This window comes from Arachis ipaensis, chromosome B3 (genome assembly GCF_059453495.1).
Source record: "Arachis ipaensis isolate K30076 ecotype BB chromosome B3, ASM5945349v1, whole genome shotgun sequence".
Taxonomy (NCBI): Eukaryota; Viridiplantae; Streptophyta; class Magnoliopsida; order Fabales; family Fabaceae; genus Arachis; species Arachis ipaensis.
This window is the reverse complement of record NC_142438.1, coordinates 122,948,862-122,963,888: the sequence shown is the minus strand read 5'-3', so window position 1 is coordinate 122,963,888 and position 15,027 is coordinate 122,948,862.

The following is a 15,027-nucleotide window of genomic DNA, read 5'->3' as shown; positions in this document are numbered from 1 at the left end:
CTCTTGATGGTGTCTCCCTGGTTCTTTATATTGGCTCGCACCTCCTCCTTGAACACTTTGTTATCTTGGATTTTCTTACATATGCCTTCAAGTAGAGTCTCAATCCTTGATAGTCTTTCTTCTGATGATGGTGAGTTGAGATTGGAGGGATGAGAAGGGCCATTTTGGCTTTGGTATGGATGTTGAGGTGTGTTGTTAGGTGGGTGCTGATATGATCTCTGTGTGGAATGTTGGTGAGCTGCATTGTTGTTGGGATTGTGGCGTCTCTGATCTTGGCCTTGGTCTTGTTGATTTTCCCACCCAAAGTTTGGGTGGTTCCTCCAACCAGGATTATAAGTTTTGGAGTATGGGTCATGGTTCTGCCTAGGTAGATTTCCAATGTAGTTGGCTTGTTCCTGATCACCCTTTGCTTCTTCATTCACTCCTTCTTGAGCTACTGTTGAGGTGGTGATTACTGCTACTTGATTCCTCTCCATCTTCTTGGTAAGGTCAGCCAGCTGCTTGGTGATCATCTTGTTTTGAGCTAGCTGTGCATCCACGTTGTTCAACTCCATCACTCCTCTAGTGTTACCTCTTTCAGAAGCATAGAAGTAGTCATTCTTAGCTACAGTCTCAATGACATCTATGGCTTCTTCAATGGTCTTCTTTTTGTTCAGAGATCCCCCGGATGAGTGGTCTACTGCCTTCTTTGATTCATAAGAAAGACCTTCATAGAAAATGTGTAACTGCACCCATTCATTGATCATATCTGGCGGGCACCTTCTTGTCAAGTCTTTAAATCTCTCCCATGCTTCGTAGAGAGTCTCACCATCCTGTTGCCTGAAAGTTTGAACTTCAGCTCTCAACCTGTTGATTCTTTGAGGAGGATAGAATCTCGCCAAGAACTTGTTCACCACATCTTCCCAGGTTGTTAAACTCTCCTTCGGAAAGGATTCTAGCCATTTAGATGCCTTGTCCTTGAGTGAGAAGGGGAATAGGAACAGTCTATAGGTGTCAGGATGAACACCATTAGACTTCACAGTGTCACATATCCTCAGGAAGGTGGTTAGATGTTGATTGGGGTCTTCTTGGACACCTCCTCTAAACGAACAGTTATTCTGAACAAGGGTGATGAGCTGTAGTTTTAGTTCAAAGTTATTGGCATGTATGGTTGGCTTTTGGATGCTACTTCCATAGTTTCCTGGGTTTAGATTGATGTAAGATCCCAGAACTCTTCTTTCTTGCCCAACATGATGCACTGGGCCTTCTCTGCCATGGTTGTGAGCCTCTTCTTCATGATGGTTCTCCATATTCTCATCCATGTCTGGTTCAAAATACTCCTCTTCTTCCTCCGTACCAACTACTCTCTTTCCTCTTGCTTCCCTCCTTAATCTAAGGAAAGTCCTCTAAGGTTCAGAATCAAAGGAAGTTGAAGCCCCGCTTCTTCTACCTGTCATACAACTAACAAGGCAAAAGCAAAAGAGATAGATGCAGATAGTGTTCTTTGCAGAAATGCTGTTAGTGTGAGTGATGCAATATATCAAATAGTTAGTGGGTCAGTGAACTAAATAGTAAAAAAAATGCAGATAACACCACAAACGGGTAAGGGGTAAAAGGAAGGAAATAACTAAGACTGAAATTAAATTACTCAAATGAAATTAAATCAAACAAAAGAAAAAAAATGCTCAATCTAGTTATCCACCAATTTAATCATTGTTGATGCAAAATCAATCCCCGGCAACGGCGCCATAAACTTGATGCACGGAAACTTGTCTCTCAATAATTTTCCTTCGGCAAGTATACCGAATTGTCGTTAAGTAAAAACTCACAATAGAGTGAGGTCGAATCCCACGGGGATTGATTGGTCAATCAACTTTAATTAGAGGAATGTTCTAGTTGAGCTAAGCAGAAATTGATGTGAGAGTTGCAAGGAATTAAATGGAGGGAAATTAAATAGCAAAAAATGTAAATACTGGAAATAAAGAGCTAAATGTAAATGGCGGAAAGTAAATTGCAGAATCTTAAATGGGAATTTGGGAAGATGAGCATAAAAGTAAATGGCAGAAATTAAAGAGAATGGGTGAGAACAGAAATGGAGAATTCATTGGGCTTAGGAGATGTTGCATTCTCCGGATCAAGTTCATTTTCATCTCTTCCTCAATCAATGCATTCATTGATCTCCTTGGCAATCTTAAGTGATTGAATTCCAATTCTTTGGTAATTCAATCTCTCAAATCTTGATCAATAGCCAATTCCTTGGTCCAATTGCTCATGAGAAGAGATGAAGTGTGGTAACTGATTATACCACATGTATTTCCAAATCAAAGTGTTGGTAGGATTATATCTCACTATATCCATCCAAACCCCAATTTAGTCCAACATGAGAAAGCATTTCTAACATGATCTCTTCATTCCTCTTCCAAGGTTTCGAAGAGATCCAAGTATGAATAGCTTCTTTTCCAAGACAACTACCCAATTGGATGAAGATCGAAAACTTTCTAGTAAAATCAAGAGAAAAGAAAGAAGAAGAATAATGAAAACTATTATTGATCCATCAAATTACAACAGAGCTCCCTAACCCAATGAAAGGGGTTTAGTTGTTCATAGCTCTGGGAATGGAAAATAAAGATGGAGAATGCATTCTCAAAGTAAAGCTAGAAGTTGCAGAGAAAGTAAAATTATACAGAGAGTAGTTCTTTCAATCCCCCAAAAAGCTCTCTTTCTCTAGTTCAAAACTACTCCTATTTATACTACTCTTCTGATCTTCTAGTTGGCTCTTCAAGTCTTGGATATGGGCCTTTGGATCTTGAGTTGAAGCAGTTATCATCTTCAGTGGGCTTAGCTTCACTTGCAGAGAAAGTGTGCAGTAGGCATGGACGTTAGCTTAGGGCGTTAGTGGTGTTAACGTTAAGTGAAAATGTGGGCTCGAGAACGTTAGTGACAATCACCTTTTTCACTAACGTTTCTAACCCAAAAATGGTCCACGTTAACTTCAACGTTAGTGGCACTAACGTGACCACTAACGTTGCCTCTTGGCCCTTCGCAAATGTTACTGGGGTTTACCTTTTCCAATAACGTTGAGAATACCCCTTTCTCCCTACGTTAGAGTTCACGTTAGTATAGTTAACGTGACCTTTAACGTAGGCTTGCCAAATCTTCGAGAGCGTTAGTGACACTTACCTTTGTCACTAACGCTCTAAAACGCCCCTTTCCCATGTTAGTTCCTCACGTTAATTACATTAACGTGACCACTAACGTGGTGTTGATTGCCATCTCCAACGTTAGTGACAAAGGTGAGTGTCACTAACGTTGGCTCATCATCCCTTTCCTCCACGTTAGCTTCCACGTTAATGTAATTAACGTGGTAACTAACGTGGCTCGTAGTGGCTTAGTCCAACGTTAGTGACAAAGGTGAGTGTCACTAACGTTGGCGATTCCTTGCTGCTTCCACGTTAGAGTTCACGTTAACTAAGTTAACGTGGCTCTTAACGTAGCCAATCTGGGCTTAGTCCAACGTTAGTGACAAAGGTGAGTGTCACTAACGTTGGCATTATCTTCCTCTTCCACGTTAGAGTTCACGTTAACTGAGTTAACGTGACTCTTAACGTTGCCAATTGCCCTTTTGGAGCGTTAGTGGCACTCACTTTTACCACTAACGCTTGGAGCTTCCTTTTCGTCCACGTTAACTACCACGTTAATGTAGTTAACGTGGTAATTAACGTGGGCTATGATGGCTTCGAAGACGTAATTGGCGATCACTTTTCTCATTAACGTTGCAAGCTAGCTCCCATTCCACGTTAGTGGTCACGTTAGTTAGACTAACGTGGCTCTTCCTTGCTTCCTTTGTCCTGAAATCAAGCAAATAAAGTGCATCAAAGCTCTAATCCAAGTTATGAGACATGCATCATCCAATTTGTCATTTAATTCATGCATAATTCTCATGAAATCATATAAAGTTCACAATATTTGCTTGAATCAAGATGTAAGTGAAATTCTACCCAAAACTTGCTTATTTCCTAAGAAAATGCATGAAACTACCCTAAAACAGTAAAGAAAAGATCAGTAAAACTGGCCGAAATGCCCTGGCATCATAGGGTCATCACCCTGCTACAGAAAACGTCAGGTTCCCTACCATCAATGTGATGCTTCCCCAGTGAGCAGATAGGTAGCGAACTCAACACACTGCTCTTCAGGTACCAACTGTGCTTGCAATGCTCGCTCCATAGCCTGAAACCAAGTATCAGCTTCCGTCGGGTTGGTAGTTCCCTTGAACTTAGGTGGATTAACCTTTAAGAAGGTTGCTAGTGTCATCAGGCCCTGAGCTCCACCGTCGCCATTGCCATTATTATTCATCTGTTGCCCAAGAGCCGCCGCAGTGGCCTGTATAGCAGCATCCATGTTCTCCAATGCTGCCATAAAATTTACAGGATTAGTTGGGTAGACCCTCAGCGCACGAGCACTAGTACGACCTCTACCGCGACCTCGATCGCGTCCACGAGGTGCCATCTGGTTCCTATACACACCAAAATATTAAGTTGATCAGTCTAAATATTGGAAGTCTAGTGCTTCAAAGTCTCAAATGCATGCTCATGAACATTTATGCCAGTTATACACACATACAGAGATTGCACAGAAGTATAGTCAGTCCGTCCCTCAGGTTCTATAGGAACGAACTGCTTTGATACCAAAATGTAACACCCTACCACACAGAGCCTTATGCTTAAGTCATAAGACAGAGGTGGCGAGGTATTACGACCTCTAGAAATTAAAACTTAGTACAAATAGTAGTGTGAAGAATGACTATAACTAGGAGCCTCTAAGAAAAATGGATAAAATAAAACCGTTAAATAGAAAAGCGCAACACTCCGATCGATAACGTAACGAAACACATAAAGGGTAAACCAACTGGAGAATATATATAACGAGTGCCAAAGACACAAATATTTAAAACTTAGGATCCGGTTGCGGAAAAAGCTGGCCCGAGCGTAGAAGTATATACAAATATATATAAAGCAAGAAATCCAAAAGAAACCCAGAGGGCAAAATACAAAACCTATTCTCCAAAACAACCTCTAAGAGGAGTCAAAACAGTATATTTATATACATTATTTAATGGAGATAAAGTCCCGAAAACTAAGGATCTTCGCTAATCCAGAAGTCTCCAGCATGCCTCAACGAGGAGCCTCATGCCCTGCATCTAAAAACTACAAAATCTGCATAGGTGAGAACCGGAGGTTCTCAGTATGGTAACAGTACCCACATATCTAACATGTAATGTCCTGGGAAAGCCGAAGGCAATCCTAGAACTTCCACCAGATAATTCAAAGCTTATAAATAGACTAAACCATAAATGGCAACTGACTAAAGATCTTCAGTCTAACTAACATTTTCCCTTTCCAATTCCTGCAGACCTCCCAACCGCCAGCAATAGTATATAATATGGCAAACACAGTTATATCAAACAAGGATATATACAATTAGGAGCAGATATGACATGTAGACAATTAGCAGGTAATATACAGTCAATTAGGCAATTCCAAACAATTCACATAACATGCATCTGATGAATGCCTATCCTAATGGCTGATGATATCATCTGTCGGATATATAGCCAACCCGACAAGTCCTGGTAGCTAACCATTGGACTATCCCTATGTCGTGCATCCCCAACTCGAGTTATACTTAATCATAAATCATAATTCATATCCAACACCCTCACAGGTGTATATTCACGGGGGCGAGCTCATCCGAAACTTTCACAGTGTCCGGCCACACTTACGACATAGGGTTAGCAGAGTATCGAGTCTCCACCTGGAGCACATGGTGGCTAGCCATTGCTTTCTCCCAGGGAAACTCGTATCTCAGATAGTGGAAGTGCAGCATTCATATTTCATTCAATATGCATATATGCAATCATACTCAGCCATAATTCAATAATGGCTCAGCCATAATACGGCCATAACTCAGGCATCCGGCTCATAATTCAATATATAACCAGCCAATTCATTAACAATTATAGGCCTTCGGCTCATGGCATATCAAGCACTTCCATATTCATCCTCCGTATCTCATACAATGATCCTTGATCATCATTCGTCATTAATTCTCCCCTTTCTTCATCCACAAGTTACCTCATTTGCTAGCCATCTCATTGCTAGGCATACCATCAAGTTTTAAGACATAAGGGGTGAGATCGGAGGCGTAGAAGTCTGAAATTTGGCTTTAAAAACTCAAAAATCAACTCTGGGGTGAGAAAAGGGTCACGCGTGCATGTCGCCCACGCGCACGGGTGGAATGCATCAAAACACAACGACGCGTATGCATTCCTCCATGCGCATGCATGGATGGGAGAAAAATCAAGTGATGCCTACGCGTCAGCCTCCCGTACGCGTGGGTGCATTTTGTGCCCCAGGCACAAAATTGGCACAACTCTCGGAAATTTTGGCTGGGCAACTATTTTAGCCCATCGACGCGTACGCGTGGGTCACGCGCACGCGTGGGTCACGCGCACGCGTGGGTAGTGAAACTTTGAAAATGATGCGTGCGCGTCGGCCACGCCTACGCGTAGGAGTGCTTTCCGCCAAAAATGTTACTAAGTTAAAAAGCTGCAGAATTCACAGTTTCAAACCCCAATCTTCCGACGGGCATAACTTCCTCGTTTCAAATCATTTTTCACCCATTCTTTGAACGGCATAGACATTCCGGATCCAATTTCTATTCTAAACAAGTTTGTCACAAAATAGGGATCTGAAGTCGAAGTTATGCTCCATCAAAATATGCCCAAAAACCACATTTAAATACAAAACCACAAATTGCCATTTACAAAACAACCAATTCCAACCCTTTGTAAAATCAATCAAAACATACCAAAAATCAACCTCAAGCCTCCTCAACTCATAAATTGATATTTTTATCAAATTATAACCCACCAATCCATCATTTTAACCAATCTCAACCAAGTAACTCAACTTCAAACACAATATCACTATATACATATTTTCTCATCCCAATTCCTAACAATACCATTTCCAATCAACCATCAATACACACAATCAATACCATTCTCATTCTCAACATGGTTTCACCCACAATTCAACCTCAACCAACCATTAACCATATATCAAAACATGCATATCTCTCATGCATCACACCATCAAAACATCAATATTCATAATCACATATATGACCACATAATTAATTTCAACCATTCAACAACATCAACCATTCAAATCCTATCTTAGGTTCTCTAGCCTAAGCTTTCACACCACATAACATTTTAGATACAGGAAACCGAGACCATACCTTAGCCGATTTTCCCGCTCAACCCGGAGCACTTCCAAATCACTTTTTCACAAGCTCACCAAGCTTCAACACCTCCAAGAACAGATTTTTTTGCACACCAAAGACCCTTTTCAAGCTTTCTAAAATCTCAATCAAGCTTCAATATTCACATTCACACAACCTAAGCCACAATTATCATACCCAACACAACAACTCAATACCCAAACATCATAGAACAACAAATTCCACTAGGATTGAGAATCTTACCATACCCAAGGTTCAAGGAGACAAGATTAATCTTCTCCTTCAAGAGATTTGGGTCCTATAACATCAAAGAGCCTAAATCTCAACACTTTTCTCCATGAAATTCGAAATTAAGGGATGAAGAGCTGAACCAAAATCGTGGCTTACCTCAAAAACAAAGTATTAAGTATTGTAGAGCTCTTTGCGGTGAACACCTGGTCGTAAACGGTGCAGCAATCGGAGCTCTAGATCAAAAGTTATGGTGGTTTGAAGATCAACCAAGGGTTAGAACTTTGAGAGAGTGTTCTTCCCCCATGTTCGTCATTTCAGCGTGTATGAGTGTCAAGTGAGGGGAGAGAGTGCTGAAAATTAGGGTTTTAGGTTTAGTTTAGGTTGGGCCAAGGGCCCAATATGGGTCCGGTTGGCCCGGTTTGTCCCGTTCGGTTCAATTTTAGTCCGATTTCTATAAAATTGGTATCGAAATTCTCGTCTGAATATCCTCTATCATATTAAGCCATAAAAATTACATTTTTGGCTTTCTAAAATAAATTTTCATTTATGGACTAATTAGTCATTAATTAAATGGGTTTTACAACCAATTTCATCCACAACCTTCCAAAACCTAAGTCACCGTCTTCTAAACTCATAACAAAACATATCTAATCTTAAGTCGTTTAACTCATCCTCAATAGCCTCAAGGATTAATCACTATTTATAAGCCTTAAACATAAGATAAAGAAGTTTGAAAAGCTAGAGAAACCTTTAAAATGAGAAAAATAAGTTTTCAGCAAAACAGGGGTCTCTCGTACACAAACCCCTGTCCCGCGTACGCACAAGGTTAAAACAAGGTGGTAGCATACTGACGAGGACCAAACGTCGACTCGGAATTTCCTTAAAAAGAAGTGTATTACAAGTATAGTTCCGAACCAACAATTAACTCTCAATCAAAGTTTAATTTTGTTTGTCACAACATAAACCAATAAAAACCGGGAGTTTGAAATTGCGGGTCGTCTTCCCTCGGACTATGCAAATTAGGCACACACTTTTGGTTGTGAATTCGTAGAGGTTTTGAAGCATGAGACGGAAAAATTAAAAGAACTAAAGAATAAAAGAACAACCAAAAGGTTAAAAGGCAATTAAAGCAAATTAAAAGAAGATAAGGTCAAAACTAGTGAAAATGCAATAATGGTATAAAAGATCATTGACTTGGAAATGAGAATTAAGGAATCCTATCATCGTCATAATCATAACTATGGCAATTATGATGCGTTAATCTCACTTCATCAACCCCTAACATCGAGGAGTAAGTCAAGCAAGCATAATTGACCTTAATCCATAAGTCCTAGCTAACTTACTAATTAACTTAATAAAAAGCTAGAGTCAATAGAAACAAGAGCCAAATAACAACCCAAGAATTACCACTAAATGTTGGATATTATGACTCTAGTATCCTAGGAACTCATTTTCCAAGCCAAGGTGTGAAAATCTACTCAAAATTCCCAAGTGGCATTTTCACAAACACTTGGTGGGCAAAATAACAAAACATGGTAAATTGCAAAAGATAATGAGAACTAAACCAAAGTATTCACAATATCAACAATAGAAACTCAATCAAGCATATATAAATCATAAAAGACTAAATTCATAAACAAAAGATTCAAGAAATCAAAATTGCATATATTAACAAAATAACTCGAACCATAAGAAAATGTAGCAAGCATAGTGTAATTAAAGAGAAAATTGAAAAGTACTTACAATGAAATAAACCAAATCCAATAAGAAAATGAGAATGAAAATGTCTACTAAACCCTAGGAGATAATTGAAAGAACACTATTCTACACTATTCCTACTCCTAATTATCTCTCTAATGTGTGTAATATAGCCTCCTTTTGATATGAAATGATCCCCCTTGATATAGCACTCCAAATGAGCTTCAGCACATCCAAAATTGGGCCAAGAGGCCCCAAAATCATGAGCCACGTGCTTCATTAATGAAGTTACACGTTGGGACTTGTGCATTCATACAGATATGTATGTATGCACACTTGCTGATTTATCCACTTGTGTGTATGCACACTTGACTATGTGTTTCTCCTTTGTTTTCTTCTTGAAATCTCCCTTTTTGCATGCTTCCTTCAACTTTTGCCTAGCCATTCTTGCCTATTAGACCTGAAATCACTCACAAAACCCATCACGGCATCAAATGGAATAAAAGTGGAATTAAAATGATCAATTTACGCATAAAAATGTATGTTTTCACATTTAGGTCCAATCAAGAGAAAAATCACAAAAGTATGCTATTTTGGTGATTAAGTGTGAGTTTATGTGATGAAATTCATCCAATTCAAGCCAAAAATTATCATCAAATATGGACTCATCATGTACGCGACACATCCCTCATGTATGCGAGACTCCCAACCCGAAGGCAATCCCCGTGTCACGTGTTTAAAACTCACGAACACATGCCTCAAAAATTCATTCCCGCATACGCACTTAGTGCCAGCGTATGCAAGATCACCTGGCAGTGTAAAATGCTCGTGTCACGTGCACAGGTCTGTGTACGCAAACCATAACAGTCTTGGAAAATTTTGAAAGTTGCAGAATTTCAAATTTTCATACCGAACTTCAAATGCGCATGACTTCTTCGTTTTTAAATATTTTTCTTCCGTTCTTTGAACGTTTAAAAGCCCTCAGACCCAACTTTTATTTAAATATAGTTTCATTCAAAATGAAGATCCGGAGGCCAAGTTATGCCTCGTCAAAAACAGTGTTTTACAAATATCAACAAAGTTCACTAGTTTCCAAAGCTTCAAAACCAGACCAATTCAAACCACACTCAGAACAACCAAAAGTATCATACCAAATATTTTTAACCGTCTCTCATCCATTCACTATCAAAACCATTCAATTTCACAAATTTACTTAGATCCCTATCAACATCATTATCATAAAACCTCATCACTACTAATCAAATCCTTCAACATCCTTATTCATCAATTCAATGATCATCATCATATTGGTGTTCCACCACAACCACATCTCAACTCATACCACTATCACAATTCACTCATTTATCATTCATTCAACCACTCATACTCATAAATCTCAATTTTATCGTTTTATCAACTCATTTCTATATTTCTCATAATTACTAAATCTCAATAAGCATCATCAATCCTCAATAACAATAATCATATCCACACCAAACATCAACAATCACTGTCATAATTCATTAAAATCATCACAATCATAAATAACACCAATACTCATCATATTATTATCATAATTCATATATCACACATTTCAACACTCTATATCATACTCTTCATCATCAAACATAATTTCACATACACTTAATTATACACCAACATCATTCAATCCTATCTTAGGGTCAACTAGCTTAAGTTTCATGAAATATTACATATTACATAAAGGAAAGCGAAACCATAACTTGGTCGATTTCCAATTTTTTCAAACACCAAAACTTGATTCCAACAATCTTTCACTAAGCTCCAATCCACCAAAGCCAAACCAAATGCCACAATCAACTCCAAAATTACCAAATTCAAGCTTCATATTTACAATTTTACCGTACATTAATAAATAAAGCTTACAATACATCAAACTACAAGGGTATAGAGGTTTCTTATCTTAACCAATGGTGTTTGGGGCAAATCCCAACAATTACTCACTATTAAAGTTCACCTAAACCATCAAAATCACAAAACTCGTTCAAAAACCAAACACAAAATCACGGATTTCATTAGGGCAAGAACTGGAGCATGGATTTCGAAATATTACCAACTTTATTTAGCTATAATTGAAGAGCTTGTCGAGAGCTTTGCCTAGCCACAAACGGCTCGTCAATCGAAATACAGTAGCTCAAGTTATGGCTCCCGAAAGGTGACGATGAATAATAACACCCATTTTTTCTCCCTTCTCTTCACTCACCGTGGCTCCTTCTCTCTAGAGTTGAAAATGAGCTTGTTGGCTCATTAATTCAGTTTATATATATATATATATTGATACTAGGGCATTTTGGCCAGTTTCACTGACCTTTTCTTTACTGTTTTAGGGTAGTTTCATGCATTTTCTTAGGAAATAAGCAAATTTTGGGTAAAATTTCACTTATATCTTGATTCAAGCAAGCATGGTGCACTTTACATGATTTCATGAGAATTTTGCATGAATTAAATGACAAATTGGATGATGCATGTCTCACGATGAGGATTAGAACTTTGATGCACTTTATTGCTTGATTTCAGGACAAAGGAAGCAAGAGAGAACTACGTTTGCAGCCACGTTAGTTGATGAGCGGATAATTTATACGCTTTTTGGCATTGTTTTTAGTATATTTTAATTAGTTTTTATTATATTTTTATTAGTTTTTATTTAAAAATCACTCTTCTGGACTTTACTATGAGTTTGTGTGTTTTTCTGTGATTTCAGGTATTTTCTGGCTGAAATTGAAGGACCTGCGCAAAAATCTGATTCAGAGGCTGAAAAAGGACTGTAGATACTGTTGGATTCTGACCTACCTGCACTCAAAGTGGATTTTCTGGAGCTACAAAAGCCCAATGGGCGCTTTCTCAATTGCATTGGAAAGTAGACATCCTGGGCTTTCCAGCAATATATAATAGTCCATACTTTGTCCGATATTTGATGGCCCAAACAGGCATTCCAAGTCAGCTCAAGAATTCTGGCGTTTAACTCCAGAACTGGCACAAAAGCTGGAGTTAAACGCCCAAACTGGCACAAAAGCTGGCGTTTAACTCCAAGAAAAGTATCTACACATGGAAGCTTTAATGCTCAGCCCAAGCACACACCAAGTGGGCCCGGAAGAAGATTTCTGCATTAATTACCTATTTCTGTAACCCTAGGCTACTAGTTTTCTATAAATAGGACCTTTTGCTATTGTATTTTCATCTTTTGATCATCCTGGAATCATGTTTTGATGATTAAACCCTCTTTGGGAGGCTGGCCATTTGGCCATGCGTAGACCTTTTGTTCTTATGTATTTTCACGGTGGAGTTTCTACACACCATAGATTAAGGTGTGGAGCTTTGCTGTTCTTCATGAATTAATACAAAGTACTATTGTTTTTCTATTCAACTCAAGTCTATTTCTTCTCCAAGATATTCATTCGTTCTTCAACTTGATGAATGTGATGATCCGTGACACTCATCATCATTCTCACCTATGAACATGTGCCTGACAACCACCTCTGTTCTACTAGCAATGGCTTGAATGCGTATCTCTTGGGTTTCTAATCTAAGATTGGAACCTTCGTAGTATAGGCTAGAATTATTGGCGGCCATTCCTGAGATCCGGAAAGTCTAAACCTTGTCTGTGGTATTCCGAGTAGGATCTAGGAAGGGATGACTGTGACAAGCTTCAAACTCGCGATTGTGGGGCATGTGACAGACGCAAAAGGATCAATGGATCCTATTCCGACATGATCGAGAACCGACAGCTGATTAGCCGATGTTGTGACAGAGCATCAGGACCATTTTCACTGAGAGTATGGGATGTAGCCATTGACAACGGTGATGCCCAACATAAAGCTTGCCATGGAAAGGAGTATGAATGATTGGAAGAAGGCAATAGGAAAGCAGAGGTTCAAGGGGAACAAAGCATCTTCATACGCTTATCTGAAATCCACCAATGAATTACATAAGTATCTCTATCTTTATTTTATGTTTATTTTCATCACCTTAAACTCCATAACCATTTGAATCCGCCTAACTGAGATTTACAAGATGACCATAGCTTGCTTCAAGCCGACAATCTCCGTGGGATTGACCCTTACTCACGTAAGGTTTATTACTTAGACGACCCAGTGCACTTGTTGGTTAGTTGTGCGGAATTGTGACAAAGTGTGATTCACGTTTAAGAGCTCCAAGTCCATTGGCACCATTGTTGATGATCACAATTTCGTGCACCAAGTTTTTGGTGCCGTTGCCGGGGATTGTTCGAGTTTGGACAACTGACGGTTCATCTTGTTGCTTAGATTAGGTACTTTTCAGAATTTTTAAGAATGAATTCTAGAGTTTCAAGGTGATGTTCTTATCATCACAAAAGCTGATTGATTCCCATCAATTTAGCTATTGAATGTAATGTCCTGCTGAAGCTTGGCCAAACATGTCTAATCTTTTTAGACTGAAGCTTTAGACTAACATTGCATGATTCCTGGAATTCTTATTAAAAGTTTTGAATCTTTTTATTTTCTTTCCCATATAAATTTCGAAAATCACAAAAAAAAAATTTATAAAACCATAAAAACCAAAAATATTTTATGTTTCTTGTTTGAGTCTAGTATTAATTTTTAAGTTTGGTGTCAATTGCATGACTTTCTTCTTCTTGCATTTTTTGAATTTATGCATTATGTTCTTCATTAATCTTCAAGTTGTTCTTGATGATTTCATTGCTTTGATCTTAAAATTCTCTTGTTTTGTATGTTTTGTTGTTTCTTACATGCATTTTTACATTGTTATAGTCCTTAGTATACAAACTTTTAAGTTTGGTGTCTTGCATGCATTGTTTACTTGATCTTAGTTGCATTTTTATTATTTCTCATCATCAAAAATTCAAAAAAATATTTTTAAACTATGTCTTTTCAAGTCAATAATACAGAGAATTGAAGATTCAGAACATTCAGCAGAGGAATCAAACAGAAAAAGCTGGGCATTCAAAACGCCCAGTGAAGAAGGAAAACTGGCGTTTAAACGCCAGCCAGGGTACCTGGTTGGGCGTTTAACGCCCAAAAAGGTAGAGATTTGGGCGTTAAACGCCAGAATGGGCACCATTCTGGGCGTTTAACGCCAGGATGACACTAGAGGGAAGATTTTGTTTTTAATTCACATTTTTTCAAGTTTTCATAATTTTTCAAAATCAAAACTTTTTCAAATCATATCTTTTCAATCATATCTCTTTCAAAATCAATTTCTTTCTATTTTATGTTTATTTTTACCATTTTCAAAAATCCTTGCCTCAATTAAAGATTTACTTCAAAAAAAATTTTTTTTTCAAGTTGTTACTTGCCTATTAAGAAAGGATCAAACTTTAAATTTTAAAATCATATCTTTTAATTTCTTGATAGTCAAGTAATCAACTTTAATTTTAAAAAATTTCTTTTTCTAAATTAATTTTCAATCATATCTTTTCAATCATATCTTTTCAATCACATCTTTTTCAAAATTAATTTTCAATCATATCTTTTTTATTTCTACTTTCAAAATCTTTTTCAAAATCACTTAATTTCTTTCCCAAACTTAATTTTTGAAAATCTCAATCAATTTTTCAAAATTTTCTTTTCAATTATTTCAAAATATTTTTAAATTATTTTCGAAAATTCTTCCCCTCTTTTCACATTGGTGCACGAAATTGTGATGTCCAGGCTCAAACAATCCCTGGCAACGTGAGCAACTTGGTACGCGTAATCATGATTACACTTTAATTATGTAAAATTCATGGCTCTTTCTTTCCCTGGTAATGGCGCCAAGAACATGGTGCCAATACCATGG